Source organism: Parasteatoda tepidariorum, chromosome 6 (genome assembly GCF_982258835.1).
Source record: "Parasteatoda tepidariorum strain Cologne lab strain chromosome 6, Ptep-v5.0, whole genome shotgun sequence".
NCBI classification, from domain to species: Eukaryota; Metazoa; Arthropoda; class Arachnida; order Araneae; family Theridiidae; genus Parasteatoda; species Parasteatoda tepidariorum.
The window spans coordinates 22535336-22547738 of NC_141760.1; the positions used below are offsets into that span (position 1 = coordinate 22535336).

Consider the following 12403-nt stretch of genomic DNA (forward strand, 5'->3'; position numbering starts at 1 on the left):
AATAATATTTTATAACACATAACAAATTAGTCTTCCTCCCTATGACAACATGCATAGTGTTTTAATGAAACTAATAGTTTATAAGCTCTACGAAATATACTTATTTTTCCACATTATATTTTCTACAGAAAATATGAATGCAAGGTTTTCTTACAGAAAATATGAATGTTGGGTATCTCTTCGGAAGTTATGGATGATAGATTTTTCTATGGAAAATATTTATACTAAATGTTGCGTTTTCCAATAGAAAATATGAATGCTGGATTTTCCTATAGAAAATAATCAAATATGAATGCTGGGATTTCTATGGAAAATAAAAGTGCTGGATTTTCCTATAGCAAATATAGATGCCGGATATAAGATAGCACTATAGAAATATAGATAGTTGGAATATAGATAGCACTATAGAAAATATTAAGGCTGAATGTTGGGTTTTCCTATAGAAAATATAGAATGTTCTACAGAAAATATAGAACTGGAACATAAAAAAATATAGAGGTTGGGTTTTCCTATAGAAAATATGAATGCTGAGTGCAGAAATTGTAGATGATGGGTTTTTCAATGGAAAATATTAATGCTGAATGTTGGGTTTTCCTATAAAAATATGAATGCTGGATTTCCCTAAAGAAAACATGAATGTTGGATTCTCCTACAGAAAATATAGATGCTACGTTTTCTCATGCTAAATTTTCCTGTAAAATATATTAAGTTTAAATGTTGGGTTTTCCTCTACTTAGATCGGATAGCCAAATAAAATAAATTATATTTAGATTCCATGGAATAATAAAGAACAAATCGAAAAGACTTACCTTATACAAGTTTATCCATACTGCGTTATTCCATTGAAAAAAATTAAAAACATATTCCTCAAGCACTACTTTACTAGTGACAACACTCAACTTCTATTCTCAATCACTCACAAATGAAAAATAAAAAAAACAGAGCAAGGTGCAGTTGTCAACAAAACGCACGGACCGCAGCACCCGATAATCACTAGTCATAAAAGAACAAAAAGAGCAATAGTTCACGATTTCTCTGGAATACAAGATATGTCCAACTGCAGACGAAGATGGGAACTAGTGAGCCGGATGCGGCCGTTACTCACTTCAATCTGTGAGAGAGAGAGAAGATCTGAGAAGTGGCGTGGCTTCGTGACGAGATAAAAACAATGGGGGTGGGCCGCTGATCACGACCCCAAGTGGATGAAAGGGGTAGGCAAGGCACAAGCTATTGAATGTGAACTTGAAAAAAAAGGCCATTCCGCTACTTTACTTTTGTTTAAACATCGGTTGTATGAAGATAGGAAGTGAATTTTCAAGATCAAAAAAAGGAAGAAAAAAAATATTTTTTCATAGTTCTTCTTAATGATTTTTTGTTCCTTTACTATGTTCGTTAGAGCTGGACGATATACTGTGAAATATTGATATTTTTTTTTTAAATATCGTGACAATGATATTTAAAAGTGTATTCTCCCGATATATCAAAAGAATACTATATCGGGTGAACAATAACATAGTGATCATTATCGACAGCGATAAATATCGAATAAGGTAAGGTAGCAATAAGTATCATATAAGATTGTACTGTGAGGATTATTAAATCCGATATTATCGGGAGTATGTTAGTTTTTTCTTAATAATGATTTTTGTTAATTATGATTATTATTACTGGATCTGCCTACAACCGTCTCAGCTTTTGTGCGCGTCTAGGAATAATGCTCGGATCAGAGTTTACAATTGTAAGTAAAATTATTTAAAACAATTTATTAAAAAAATTTTTTTTTCTCATCTTTAGTTGGGTACAAATGTAAATTGGAAAACTTAAAACTAATGTAAATTAGTAAAAACTAAATGATACCACAATTTATAGTTAAATATTGACCATATAACACGATATATAAAAATAATCGATATCACTCATGACGCTGAATTATTGTAATCAGGCAAGTGAAACATGACGGTAGGAATTATTAATGCTACTGTTATTTCTAAATTCAAGCACAATAGTATAATTTTAAATGTAAGTATGCAATAATAAGTATACGTAATTTTATATCAAATCGATAAATGATGGGAAAAATTAAATTAAATAAAATTTTTGCTTCAGTTTAATAATTTAATTACTTCCATAAAACCATATTTTTTTAATCAATTTTTTCCTAACGTTAATAATTAAAAACTTATGAAAAAATGACTTGCCCTAGTTACGCCTTAGGGCCTCAAGGTGGGACAGTTAGTGTACTTAAAACTAAAAATAATTTTTAAGTAGAGTCGTAAGCTTAACTTAATGCATCAGTATCAATAAAAGGATATTTCGTTGCTGTAAGTTTCGCAGAAGGAAAGCCTCATTACTCTCCTTATCATTAAAAAAAAAGAAGAAGAAATTGAGTAAATTGATATTTATTAACCGCTTTTTCCCGGTAATCTCGTCGCTCAAGAGCAATTTAGATTTCCTCTCGAGAAGTCTGATATCTTAAGAACATTATCTAATAATAAATAAGCAATACAGGAGTGTACATGTAGTTTTGCCGCTATTGATCACATCAACATTTTTTTTAAAACTCTTTTTTATCTTGAAAGCCTTTGAGTTGTTACATAAAATAATATTCATTACTTATATTAGATTAAATATATTAAATCAGTTGAAAGGGTTACACACTATTTTATGTGAAGATTATGTGGATAGGGTTGCACATTAAAAATGCATAGTGAAGAATATGTTGATACGGTTACACATAAATAATGTATAGTTTAGAATATGTTGATAGAATTACACTTCGATAATGTCTAGTGCAGAATAAGTTGATAGGGTTACAAATTAAAAATTTACAGGGAAGAATGTGTTTATAAAGTTACACATCAGTAATGTATAGTGAGGAATAGTGGATATAATGTTATACATCAATAATATGTAGTAAAGAATATATTGATAGGGTTACACACCAAAAATGTATAGTGAAGAATGCGTTGATAGTATTTCACATATAAGTAGGGTAACATGAAAGAGTCCTGACAATTAAATTATGACATTCATAAGATATATGTATAGCAAATTGAAAAAAGTAAAAACCAAGTGATTTTGCAAATTGCACATCATATATTGCTTTATTATTAAATTCGTTTTTCAGTCAAATGTTGAAGTGGTTTTGAAAAGTGATATTGGAGGAGTTAGGGAAATTTAGCTGAAGATTGGACAAGTAATCCCTGTGGGTAAAGTAATACGGGCAGTTGACAGTAGCTAATAAAATAAATAATGTGTAACAAATGCCGGTACTGCTAATAATGAGAGATTTTTTTAGCTATCTGAAAACGACAAACACGATAACATTACCAATTATTATCAGATTTCATACTCATATTAAAACACTAGATAAATTATGATGTGGAAAGATTACAACGTATAGCTTATTGCACAACTAAAGGATAAGGAGTCACGACACCTCTTATCATAGAAAGCGGTGTAGAATTTATCTAAAATTTACAAATTATGAAGTTAAAAGGTAAATCTGAATACAATACTTAAGAATGAAACGAAAATTTTTTATTTGGGCAACTTGATGCTTAAAACCAGGGCAAAGGAAAATTAAGATTCTTAAATAGATTTTTAACTTTTTATTTCTCTCTCATTTTATGCTACTAAGTGTATTGAACCTAGTAGTTTCACAAGAACAGTTAGTTTTTCGATTAAAGAGGCACGATACTATTGCTAATCAGAAATTGGATTAGATTTAATAATATAGTTTAACGGCATAAGAGTCATACTCAGCTCCGATGTACTAAACTTAATAGAAAGGAGTTAAAAATACGAGATTAAAGGAAAACAAATTTCAGCTATCTAAACTAAGTTAGACCCAAAGAGATGAAGAATAAGACGAAGAAAAAATGAAGAAATATCATTACAACCTAAGAAAAATTGGTGCAACATGAAACCATAATATCGTACTAATTTCCTGCAATCTTAATGAGGTATTAAATTGAATCTTATTTTAAATTAGGTTATACCCTCCAACTACTACGGAATTTCCATAGTTTCAGAAAATATTTTTCTTAGAGAAAAGGTAATGTATTAGTATTTTGACAAAATAGAATTAATATAATTTTGCTCACCACTTTATAAATTTTTTTTAAACAGATATGTAAAAAGGTCAGAGAGATAAGCGGTCAGATCCTTTAATTCTGATAAAAATCAGATCCTTAAACACTGATAAAGTTGAATACAAATTCTAATTTGTTTTCAAAATTTCTACCTCTGGAAATTATATTTTGCTAATACCTCCAATGTTGTAGGGTGTGGTTTTAGGTCGAATTCTAGTAATATGTGATCATGTAATATTGTGTGATAAATTCTAAGAAAAGCGATAATATGTTTGAATTCGGTATCATAATAAGGTTGCAGCAAAATTGAAGGATTCTATGGTTCACTATATTTTCTTTTACATATGGTTCAATTATATTTTGCTATGACCTCAAACATTGGAGAGTACGTTTTTAGGTTGAACTATAGTAATATGAAAAAAGTAGTATTGTGTAATAATGAGAGACTTTTTTTTAGCTATCTGAAAACGACAAACACGATAACTTTACCAATTTTTATCAGATTTCATTCTCATATTAAAACACACAAACAAAGTATGATGTGGAAAGATGATAACTTATAGCTTATTGCATAAGTAAAGAATAAGGGGTAGACAAGGTCTCCCCCGCCCTTATCATAGAAAGCAGTGTAGAATTTATCTAAAATATACAAATTATGAGGCAAAAATGTAACTCTGAATACAATAATTAAGAATGAAACGAAACATTATAATTTGGGCAACTTTATGCTTAAAACCAGAGTAAGAGAAATTTAAGTAATCAAGTTTGTGCAATCAAGTTTAAGAAATACAAGAAAATATTTGAACTCGGCATCATATTACAGTTGTAGCATATTTAAGGGATGCTATGGTTCACCAACAGGGTATAATTCGATAAATATTAGATATTTATACTCGTATGAAAGTTTAAAAAATCAAATGTGCGATTCTGAATACGTCAGTAGTAATAATATCGTATTTAAAATATCGAGATATTAAAAATGATGCAAGGCTAAAAATATGACTTTTGAAATAACTGTCGAAAAAACGATTAGAAAATGATGTTCATTTACGACAGCATAATGGCGAATTGAAAGCATCAAAAAGTGATTAGGCAAATTTGAAATTCACGTGTCGTAATAACACTATATTAAAAATATTGCTAATTGAAAAATCATGTGAAAAAGACTGTAAAAAAATAAATAACTGACGAGAAAATGGTCGTAAAGTGACGTCTATGAACGATTGAATTATCCCGAATAAAACACGTCAAAAGGTGATTACTCAAATTCAAAATTCAAGTGTTAAAAAATAGTATTAAAAACTCAGAATTTTAAAAACCATGTTGAAAGAGCCAAAAAATTGATAAAAAAAAACCTCACAAAATAACGATAAAAAAATCGAGGTGGATTTACGACGTAATCGTTGCAAATTGAGTTCGTCAAAAAATTATTACTCAAATTTGAGATGCACGAAATTGGTTGACTTGGATTTGAAATTCGAATATGGTTGACCACTTAAAAAACCCGTAAAAACGAAAAATAGCTTAAATAGCAGTCGTCAGAACGATTAGAAAAGGACGTGGATAAACGACGGAATAGCCGTGAATCATGAGCATTAAAAAAAGATTACTTAAATTCGAACTTCGGGTGTCACAATATTATCGTATCTAAAGCAAGGAAAATTAAAAATCATGTGGGAATCGCTGAAAAAAAGATTTAAAAAAAAAACTATCGAAAATATGATCGGAAAACGATAGGGATTAACGATGGAATCGTCATTAATCGAGAGCGTCATAAAGTGATAACTAATTCGAGATTCGCGTGCCGTAAGAACATCATATTAAATAAATTGGAATTTGAAAAAACCACGTGAAAAAACGATCGAAAATCCAGACTGTTACTAGAAATTTTTGCTGCAGCGTTTTTATGTAACTAGCATTTGTTTTGTTTTTTAAACAAGCAATTTGCTAGTTCACTGCGCTGCTTAACTTCTAACAGTGTAAGGCAACTTAGGGTTGCGGAATCCATATTTATCTCTAAGCATGACCACGAATCAACCTAACGTTTAAACAAAAGCAACGACAGATTTTCTTTTTCTGAAAACATCGCTGAAAAGAAGACTTTGTTTTTTGCGGAGACTGTCTACAAGGGTTGGGAGTCACACACTGTAAACGGACTTACTATTTTGGAAGCTTAGGAACGATTAACTGTTCCGTCTTGTCTTCACTTTGGATCCATGCCAGAGTTCAGTCAATCGGATCACTCAGAAAGAGGCACACGAGGCAGAAGGAGGTAGACAAGATAAACACATTTATGGAAGAGGAGAGTAAGAAATGTCAGTCAAAGTTTCATCAAATACCCCTCCTAAAACTCACAAATTATTTTTAGCTCTCGAACCGTGTTGATCTCTGCAATACAAGTCTCGCGTGAAAGATGGCATGGCGCAATCTGTCGTCGTATCCGAGAAGATTGTTTTGATGGTTTCTTTTCACGCCCTTTCTTTGACTATTTGTTTGAGACAATGAGCGAGGTGCAACGCTGGTGGGAATTTGGAGAAGCATTTTGAGTCATTGAAATATTTTATCAACTTTTTGGGCATGTGTCGAAAGAAAAAGTTCGCCTAGTGTGGAAAAAAAAACAATAACTTAGATTGGAGTTTTCACTTAGGATCTACAGTTCGGAAAAAAATGAGTTAATAAATAAGAGATTGGAACGAAGGTGAAGATGAATTTGCACTTGATTGCGAGTAAAATTAACAGGTGGAGACGGCATCGCCACCAAAATGAAAACTGAAAGTTTTAATTTCTGAACATTCGATTTTATTTTATTCGAACTATAGACAGATGAAAACTGTTGTGATTGAAACTTCAGTTATTATATCAAAATTAATTCCGCAATGTTAAAATGGTACTGTTATTATCTCGAATAGCCTTCGTTCAATGAGCCCAAAACCACTGAATCACCTATTTGTAATTATGATCTTCGATAAAAGGATTCAATAAAAATAGACGATTCGAAGCAATGAATCGAATTTTCGAATCAATATACAGGAAGGGTGGAAAATCACTTTAAGCATTTTGAGACATGGAAATGACATACGTCAAAAGGAAAATTCGTTTAGGGACAATGCGATTTAGAGTCTTTTATATCAAACTAGTGGGCTGTGCCCCCTACTCGCTAACGCTCGCCAACCCCCCTAAATTGCTACGCAATCTTATATGGTTTGCTTCGCAAACCAAGCTCGATTCGCTCGCTACTAACTTAAGTACATTGCAAATGCACAAAATTCTAAAAAAATTCAAAACAATCATTCAAATCCATATAAAAACTTTAAAAAAAAAAAAAATTACATCTCTTTAGTAAATACTAAGTCTATAAAATAAATCTGAATTCAAATAAATGACATGTAATTCGTTAAACCTATTAGAAATGTGCAATAGTATAATTCGTGATATAAATCAAAAATCGTCAAATAAATTCGTAATATATAAATTCGTGAAAAAAAGCGCTTTCGACAAAATACTAAAATAGAGATCTATCGACAAAGACTACTCACTTCTGCCTAGCTTAATAGTATGAGATTGCCGCAGCTGATGCTCTCTGGTTATTTCAGTTTCCGTTTCTAAAAGCGCTATAGGTTGAGCCACCTCATACAGATTTGGCATGTGACATTTTTAGCGGCAATCATGGGTCGATTCGCCGTGTAAGAGAAATAGTAACGTAAACAAAACATAGCAAACGTTGCCACCAGCAGAAAAGAAATACAGCCAAAATTTGGGAGCCACGGAAGAGAATTATATATATTAGATTAAAAAAATTATAAATTCGAATCATCAACGGTTATAAAGCACAGGAATAAAATAAACAAGTTAGAATCGTGATTAGATTGACTAGAATCTTTGACCAAAGGTCTGCGCTCGGGTGCTAGCTAACTCCAAAAACTTTTGAGTGTCAAACACTCACAGAATAATGCTGCCTGTAGAAAACAAGAGCCCTTACTATAGTACATTACGTTTGAAAGATGAACCAGCTAGTATCCGAAGGTTGGCAGCAACATAAAAATTAAACCATGAGTAAATTCGAAATTTTAGTTAGTTTACTTAGTTCCACCGAAAGTAATAAACGTCAGAAGATAACAGTGTTTATAAATAATCAAATTTTTCGTATGAAATTTTTATCTAAACGAAATAAGGGCCGGGATAGTCTGGTTGGTAGGACGTTGGACTCGTGTTCGTAAGTTCGAATTCCTCCAGCCGAAGAATCTCCGTGTATTACATGGTGACTGGTGCACGTTAAATCCCAAAGTCCTCCAAGTTCTCATAACAAGTCAATATCTCTGGGGGTACTGAATTGGAGATTGATCGTTCTCTGGTTCAGGTGAAAAATTACGACTTGTTGATAAATGGAGTGTGAATGGGCCCTCCCGGTAAAACGGGCCATGACTTGCGTGTGGCTGAATCGTATTCTTGGCCATAGATGGAGCGACTGAGAAACAAAAACGTACTCCTTTGCCTAAAATTTGTTTGATTTACCATAGAAGGCTTGCTGTTATTGGCAAATTAATTCAAAATTCTCAACTTTTGTAATATTGTTGGTAGCAGAATTTACATATTCAATCTGCATCAAAATCTTTATAATTAAAAATTCCCTGCGAGCCAAAAACCATCAGACAGATTCTATTATTATTTTTATTTTATTTCTTAAATAGACATTGCAACAAAATTTACATAAACATAAGGTTAACAAAACTTATAAAAATTACAATTATGTCGTTAAATTTTTTTTTTGTTGTATAACAGCATGTTACCAATTAAACAAAGTTTTTAGAAATTAAATAACTTTATTTTCCAGACATGCCTCTCGTTTAATTTTTTCTTCTCTAAAACATGTTCTCGTTTATTTATTTATTTTTTTTATTTTCCGAAACTCCAACTAATTAAAGAAAATTAATTGAATATCGACCAGCTTCTTTTACTTTTATATCTGCAGTTTAACTTTTGAGCTTTTTTTTTTACAGTTTTGCAGATCTTTTTAGGAAAGAAAAATCTGAAATGGAAAAAAAAAAAAAAAAAAAAAATCACCAGACGCTATGACAGCAGCGCCCGTAGTTGTGTTGCAGGTTATTTGGTATCGGGGAAATATGTATTTTGATAAATTTTACATAATTTATATTTTAGTTAAACAACCTGAAGGCGTAACAACAACATTCAACGTAAGGCCATAATAGTATTTATGAAATACTAATTTTATACTAATTTATAGTTAAATTAATTTGTTCTTTCAAAAACTCAAATGTATATAGTTTAGGTCAATAAGAGAAATGTGCAATCTGAACCTTGATAATTTCTTACTAATATCAATATTACCAGCAAATATTCATCAGTTCCTCTAAGTAAGTTGTTTAAACATATCAACATTTGCTTCATATCACATGCTGAAACTGCGCAATACATGTTAAAATAATAGCATGAAGACACAAAAATTGCTTCTAGGAAGGTCTTGATTTATCAAAATTTGACCGGCACTCGTGCCGCACGAAAAGGAAACGTGCACGCATCGTCTCTCAGGAAATGTAAACCGTTAACGACGTCTCATTATTGATTACACCGGAATATTTTTAAAAAATTTAAATTAGTTGCGAAACTTGAATTTTTGACCTATGCTCCTCAATGAAATTTAATGTGTTATTTTACAACGTTTTCCGTTTTCTATGTTGTATTTTAGTAATTTCGCAATTGTGTAAATGGCAAGAAGCAAAAACTATTGAAAAATAGAGAGAAAAAAAATTAACGTGCCCTTAAAGTGATAAGTGAAAAAATGGAGGCCGTTATTTTGCGTATTGTATAGTGCGGAAAAAAAAATAACAGACCGAATAACTTTTGATCTAATGATCTTCACGTTCTAAGACTCAATCTTGATGGTTCGAGGGGGTGACGTCAAAAAGGCTGATTAATAAGCGCAGATGATATTTTAAGTAACAAAATCACACAAAAAAACGTACTCAGAATAAACATCCTTTTTTTCGACGGATTCAGCTTTCTGATCCTTAAAATATAGGGGACGTGGGAAATATGGTCCCGTAGTTCTTTCAGAAGAGCGATCCAAATGAATGTTATTTTTACTTTTTGCGTATTTCGCTATGTCTCGAAATTTTTTTTAAAGCGAATTGAAAAAATTTGCCACACAATTATAAAATTCGTTTATCCAAAGATAATTCCATGCAAAAAAATAACTTTCAGCAAAATTTTTTTTAAAATTATTTTACTTTAATAATGATCGAACAAATTTTGATCTATAAAATTTTTTGCACCATTTCAAAGAATATAATTTTACGAGGGTTGCTATTTATATTTCTGGCCTAATAATGAAAAAACAAGCTTGTAGGATCGAAATTGGTTTTATTGTTTTTCAAAATATTCGCCATTATGATCAATACACTTTTGCACGCGTTTAAACCAATTTTCAAAGCACTTCCAGTCCGATTGAGGTAACTCCAAAATATGCGTTTTGAATGCATCAACCGCTTCTTCGGGGGTCGAAAATCGTTGTCCACGTAATTTATTTTTGATGTGTGGGAATAAGAAGAAGTCATTGGGTGGCAAATCAGGGCTGTACGGCAGATGACCCATCTGTTCGATCTTTCGCTCCGTCAGAAATGCCTTTGTTTGAGTCGATGTGTGAGAGCTCGCATTGTCATGCTGAAGAATGATTAGCCTGTTCTGCTTTTTTCGAATTTCTCCGATGACTTCTGGCAAACAAATGGTCGTGTACCATTCAGAATTGACCGTCCTGCGTTGCTCTAACGCCACTGTTGCCACATGACCGTTAATGCCGAAGAAACAGGCAATCATTTGTTTCGATGCGCTTCTTCCTCGAACATCTTTTGTTGGTTTTGCCTCGTCTTGGAAGACCCATACAGTTGATTGCTGTTTTGTTTCCGGCTCATATTCATAGATCCATGATTCGTCACCTGTGTAGATGTTATACACAGCCTTTGATGTACCTTGAACGTATTTTTCCAACATTTCCTTGCACCAATCGACACGAGCCTTTTTTTGAGCGTTTGTCAGATTATGCGGGATCCAACGCGAACAAATTTTTTTTACGCTCAAATGTTCATGCAATATACTTCATTGATGCTAGTCATACTAATGTCCAAAGACGCCTCTATCTCACGGTATTTCACATGACGATCTTGCTTTATCAGTTCACGCACAGCATCGATCTTTTTTGGCACAACAACGGATTTTGCACGACCTGCACGGGATTCGTCCTGGATCGAACATCGACCACGATTAAATTCGTTAGACCAATTTTTTACAGTGCTGTAGGATGGCGCTTTATCGCTGAATAAAGAATTAAGTTCATCGAAGCACTCTTGTCTTGACAATCCACGTCGAAAGTTATGAAAAATAATGGCACGAAAATGTTCCCGATTCAATTCCATTTTTTGAAAGAGAAGAACTTTTCAATTTACTGTCAACAACACAAATGAAGCTATAATGGTATATCGTCTGCTGAATTTATGTTTAAAAATATCAAACCTTCGATTAAAATCGTCTGCGGTCGCCTAGCAACACTTACTGTTGCCAAGGCCAGAAATATAAATAGCAACCCTCGTACATGGCAAATTACGAAATTTGAGCAACATCAAGAAATAAAGAAGAAAGAGTTATAAATAGATTTTATCGTATTTTCGAATTAGTCGCGACAGTGAATTAATGAGTTTTAACATTTGTATAGAAAATAAAAAAGTCAGCCGTTACATTGAAAGTTAAGAAAAGGATAAAATATTTATATCGGCTTTTTTTTGTAAAATATAATAAAAACTAAATAATTGGTTCAATTCAATTAAAATTCGATTAAGAATGATTAAAAAGAAATTAAATAAATTTAAAAAGCTAGGAAATCCCTTTATGGCATCACACGCATCTACAATACTTTCAACTATTCTATTTAAATAAACGATAACGAAAAAAAAACAAAAACTATAGAATGCAAGCGTGAAAAGAACTTCACAGATCTTCACCACCAATAATAATATGCCGTTTTCGCCCCATAAGCTTCTTTTATTTGTTTCATTTCGAACTGAACGATTCAACACATCTTAAAAACTAATAGACCGTAAGAAAGAGTTCCAATTTATAACGACGAACAATGACCGTTATAGCGAAAGAATATTCTGCAGAGCGAATCACTTCCGCCGAGGTGTGCAAGTGAACAAACAAAACTTTTTAAATGACCCTTTACTAAATTACATTCACCAATGGATTTAGTTTTTTAAATTGAAAAAGTTCGCAGCATGACGAATCGAAGAATGTGTTGGAAG

The 12403-nt window shown here is 32.1% G+C and overlaps 1 protein-coding gene across 5 annotated transcripts in view; it reads right to left on the reverse strand.

Annotated features, from left to right (window-relative positions):
- Positions 1–12403, reverse strand: part of esn (espinas) — a 213112-nt gene that overhangs the window by 130837 nt on the left and 69872 nt on the right. Inside the window, exon 1 of one of the 5 annotated variants that reach the window (XM_043042434.3) lies at positions 810–1137. The exons of the other annotated variants lie outside the window; for them this stretch is intronic. The gene's annotated coding sequence lies outside the window, so the exon portion shown is untranslated. Of the gene's footprint in view, positions 1–809; positions 1138–12403 lie in introns of those variants that run through there. 5 annotated transcript variants of the gene reach the window in all.